Consider the following 5,659-nt stretch of genomic DNA (forward strand, 5'->3'; position numbering starts at 1 on the left):
TCTCCATGCTCCCCAGTTGAGTACATCTGGGATGAGGCTCCAGAATTTACATTTTTAAAAAGCTCCCCAGGTGATTCTGACACCCAGCCAGGTTTGGGAATCACTGTCTAAGGGAATGTGATTTATGTAGATCAAAAGAGAAAAGGAAGTACACCATATGGTATGTTAACTCTTTCTTTAATTTCATTTTAGAAGTGGCTTCACAGAGAAAGGGTCTCTAAATGACCTGTATATATAATTCAGCACCTACCTATATTACTGAAAATGTGCCAATAATTTTGTCCACTTGAAACATGACAATAATTTATATTTACAGTGGAATAGAAGGAGGGAAGCTGTGTGAAAAGTTTTATAACTGTGTAATTAAAATGGTGTGGTGTCAGTGCAGAGATAGACATGGGGACCAACAGAGCATAGTAAAGAGCACAGAAACACATCTAAGCATAGGTGGGGCTTTGGATCAATGGACAAGGATGGCATTGGGCAGTGTGCTCTCGGTATAAGAAAAAAGTTAAGGTTAACAATTAGCAGAATGCCTGGGGCTTATTGGCATGGTGGGGGTCCGGGGTTGCTGCCTGGCCTGCGCTCTGGCCCTCCTGCCCTCCAATTGCCATGGCAATCAGGGCCACAGGCCAGCCTGCAACCCCAACTTTCCCATGGCAATCACCCGCTGTGGGGTGGGGAAAGGGAGCCGTTGCCCACCCCCAACTCTTGCCTGCCGCCTGGGTTGCCGATCACCATTCTTTAGTCCTTCCCCTTTAGCCTCTCATCATTGCGAGTATGCAAATTAACTGCCATATTTGTTGGCGGTTACCGCCATCTTGGCTGTCAGTTAATTTGCATATCTCACTGATTAGCCAATGGGAAGGGTAGCGGTGGTATGCCAATTACCATGTTTCTGTTTTATTAGACAGGATTCTGTTGACATCTGCAAGCACTGATAATTCCTACTTTTCATGTCTGATCTCCTTCTAACTTACTGTGTAGCCTGATTGCTCATTTGTCTTATTTTCGCTTCCTAGGTTCTTGAGATATTAGTTTACATTGTATAAAACTTTGAACATAAAGTGTGAAAACAATTGTTCTGTACATCTAATCCCTTCCAATACCAGAATTACTTTACTGAGTATGGTTTTCTTTTCTCCTCAAACACATTTATTCCATAATCACTGATGACAGAGAAAAATCTCTCAAAAATATTTACATTGCTACTCTCCAAAAATTTTTTTTTAAAAAAAGGTTTGACAAGAGTTTAATTTAATGACATATAGGAGATTTTCTTAGCAACTTTTCCCGATATGTGTCTCATTATTTTCATCTCCAGGTAATTAAAAGGATGCAGTACATTTAAAAAGAGATGGGTCTGCTTAAATGTGAGAGTTATTCATAAAATAATAATAGTGAGTGTTTACCATTTTGTTTATGTCCTGAAGTCATTGTATTTTGTTTAGACACATAAAAACTATTTATAGTCTTTTACTCAGAGCAACCCTCAAAGCTAAAATTAAATAAATAATCCTCGTTTGGTGATACACATTAAATTTTATATCCTTGTGTTATCAAGGAATAAATTATAGTAAGACCTTTGTTTCACTATTTCATACAGTCAACTTTTATTACAACCCTTTCATGAAGATAAACCAGATCTAAAATGGAGTCACCCTTTTTCCTTCTCAATCTGAGAAGTAAAGGGCGAGACAAATGTAAATGACATTAATTGTTTTTTGTTGAGAGGAGGCAAGGAAAATGCATCAAAAAGAACAAGACTATAGATGTAAATTAGTGCCCAAGGCTGGTCAATATTTGCTGCCATCTACTGGTCAGAAGAGAAAGATGCAAGAAACAGACAAATGTGTAGAGGGAATTTGATTACCGTATTTGCCGGCGTATAAGACGACTGGGCGTATAAGACGACCCCCTAACATTTCCACTCAAAATACAGAGTTTGTTATATACTCGCCGTATAAGACTACCCCCTCTTCCGCACACCTTCCACACACCAAATAAAAGGTAAAACAATATCAGATTTGATTTTAACATTTTAATTTATATTCAAATGCTTATGACATGCAGGAAAACTGTCACAAGGCTGTATGTAATCAAACATATACATAAAACAGTGCAAGTTTCTTACCGGTAAACATACCGGTAATTCACTAAAGAAAACCCCCTCTATAGACTGGTACCGTAGATGCTTCTCAGGAACACAGGCAAGCAGCCCACAACCTAGAGGGACTGTCAATGATAGAAGTAAGATAACAAATAGAGGGAGAGAGCAAGTGCCGGGCAAGTCCCTAGCAAGTTTGCTGGCGTGACAGTTTCACCTTAAAAGCCTTCAAACTCCGCTTCATCATCTGATATTAAAAGTTCATCAACGACATCTTGGTGCCATGATAGGGATGATAGGGGTTTGACTGGTCGACATTTTCTATGCTGTACTGTACAATGGGGCAGAATTGTGGTTGGCTGTTGGCTGTATACAAAGCCTGATTTGATTGGTCCCTGCTCCCTGTTTGCCCGCCCTGTCACTATAGCAGTCTGGTCCACCCTTGCATCAGCATCTCCCTGGGACCTCACTAGTGCGCAAGTGTGAGCTCTTCAACATTCTAACAGGCACCATGATAGCGCGAAATCGCAAATCTTCAATGCATATGTAAAGAAATATACGGTAACCCGAATTTACCACACTCGCAAAATCGCATAACAGCCGAGCATACACCCAGCAGCGCTGCTGATGCCTGAACGGTATGTGGAATGAAGTGGGCGGGCATCGGGAGGCCACTATGGCACGGGGCAAGCACTATGGGCAGTCTATCTGAAGTGTACCTGGCGTATAAGACGACCCCCCACTTGGAGGCATATTTTTCAGGGCCAAAAAATCGTCTTATACGCCGGCAAATACGGTAGCTTTGTGCTTGTGAAATACTGTACATTCTGGCTTCGGAGCCAGCCCTTTCTGAATGGCAGAGGGGAAAAGAGGGTCAGATGGCTGACGGGCGGCCTCCCACAGGGTCTAAGTATTTGCCCTGGCCCATGGATCTGGTTACCTAAACCTTCATTTCAAGCTCCTCCCTCAACTTTGATTGCAAAGCAATGGAGTCCATTTCTTGTTGCATGGCACATTTCCTATAAAGTTACACCCCGGGAAAAATAGTTCATCTTGGTCAGAGATTGAAAACTGGAAACTAGATACAAATTACAAAATTTAAACATAGCATTTTATTAAAATGTGGGTGTTGAGTTTGAAATGAGTGAGTTCACATAAAAATCTGGATTTTCAGCTTCGCTTGGAAAACTGGAACATCAGACAACAATGGACTCCATTCCATCAAATATTTTCACACTTGATACCCCAGTTTCCTGATCAGTAGGGTTTACTATACAATTAACAGAAGGAGGATGAAAATTAGCTCAATAAACTTCTCTTCAGTGTACACCTTTTGCTCCTTTTGGACAGGTCAGTTCTCCTGGAAAACAGAGTTTGAAGTGGAGACTTGAATGCAGAACATTCCCAGGGAGGCTCTTGGGAAGAATCCCTGCAAGGGAGCTGAGGACACAGGACTGGGCAGAGAGGAGCTGAGTGGCAGAGCCGTCGCAGCAGAAATGTCTGGAGCTGAGATGGCCTGTTAGCAGATGTCCTCTATCAAGACAAAGGGACTGAGTCTACATGAACCAGTCACTGAGGTGGGCTGTCCCTGAAGAGGAGACATATGCTTGCAGGGGGGAGCGTTCTCTTGCCCAGGGCCATGCGCAGAGATGGACCAAGTCCTGAACCAGCAGCAGCTAGCAGAAGTTGAGGGAATGAGCTGTGGTTCTGAAGGGAGGCAGGAAGGTGCCCTGCAGCCTCCTATATACACATCAGAGTGTAGTTTATGCATTTTAAGTTTTACATATTATTCTTTTTAAATATTTCATTGATTTTCTTTTTTTAAAAAATATATTTTATTGATTTTTTTTTACAGAGAGGAAGGGAGAGAGATAGAGAGTTAGAAACATCAATGAGAGAGAGACATCGACCAGCTGCCTTCTGCACACCCACCCACTACTGGGGATGTGCCCGCAACCAAGGTACATGCCCTTGACTGGAATCGAATCTGGGACCCTTCAGTCCGCAGGCTGACACTCTATCCACTGAGCCAAACCAGTTAGGGCTCATTGATTTTCTGCAGAGAAGAAGGGAGAGGGTTAGAGAGTCAGAAACATCGATGAGAGAGAAACATCCATCAGCTGGCCCCTGCACACCCCAACTGGGGATGTGCCCGCAACCAACGTACATGCCCTTGACTGGGATCGAACCGGGGACTCTTTAGTCCGCAGGCCGACACTCCATCCACTGAGCCAAACCGGTCAGGGCTACATATTATTCTTATTATTTTCATTACTCAGTGAGTCAGAACTAAAAATAGTCCTGGCCTTTTGTTGCGTATTCTTGGATCAAAGACAGAGCAGGTTTACACCATTACTAAGATTAGTAGCTGTGAACAGCCAAGTTGAGAAATAAGCTCAATGTGTGCTGTTCTTTTAGGTGGAGAGAATGATGACTGTAGGAGTGAATAAACAAAGATCATCCTACGTTCTGTATGGGAGGGGCAGTGTTCAGGGCAAACAGGTAGCAGTAATGGGAAACAAAGTGGGGGTCTCTTCTCAAGGCAGGTGCCTCCCTGTTGCCTCCCTGCAGTTTTCATAAGACCTTCCTAATCCAGGATGCATCCCTTGCCTCCCATCAATGATGACTGGCATGCGCCCCTCAGGCTCTCCTTGCAATGCTCTCAGCTGCCCTGCCGTCCTGATGCCCTAATGATTCTGCTATCAAGATAAAAATCACTATTTTTTTATATATTTTATTGATTTTTTACAGAGTGGAAGGGAGAGAGATAGAGAGTTAGAAACATCGATGAGAGAGAAACATCGATCAGCCGCCTCCTGCACATCTCCCACTGGGGATATGCCCGCAACCCAGGCACATGCCCTCGACCGGAATCGAACCTGGGACCCCTCAGTCCGCAGGCCGACGCTCCATCCACCGAGCCAAACCGGTTTCGGCATAAAAATCACTATTGACTTTCATTAGTTTTGAGATCAGAGCTAACAGAAGTAGATTGTTTTTTAATCAAGGTGAGCCTGTCTACCATATGGGTGTTCATCACAGATCTGTGTTAGTTCACTGATTTAAGGTGAGGGCAATTGAATGTCTATGCTTTCTGCTGTTCCTTCACAATGCTCTTTAATTGCTTGCACAGACCCGTTTAATGGCTCTGTAATGCTGAAAATAAACCTTTAAATAGGTCATCTGGGAAAATAGGAATGTAAAGACTGAGGAGGAAATTATGGTTGTGTTCATAGTTATTAAGTACCAGTTTCTTAAATTATATTGAAAAGGAAACTTTCAAAATTATTCATACATTAAAATGTGTGTACACATACACTGTATACACATAATTTAATCTTTTACAAAGATCAGCCTCTAGTAAGTCTGAAATATGCCCTTAGTTAATAGAGGTCCCTTGTACCAACCAGGTGCAAACACTTTCTCAGATTCACATGGTGCTGAATGAAATTCTTGAGGGAGTAAATATCCAGGTGGGTTAAGATATATTAAAATCAGCATAATTCTGACAGCATGCATTGTCTTTATTGATTCTTTTCAGGCATTGTTTAA

This window comes from Myotis davidii, unplaced genomic scaffold (genome assembly GCF_000327345.1).
Source record: "Myotis davidii unplaced genomic scaffold, ASM32734v1 scaffold98, whole genome shotgun sequence".
NCBI lineage: Eukaryota > Metazoa > Chordata > Mammalia > Chiroptera > Vespertilionidae > Myotis > Myotis davidii.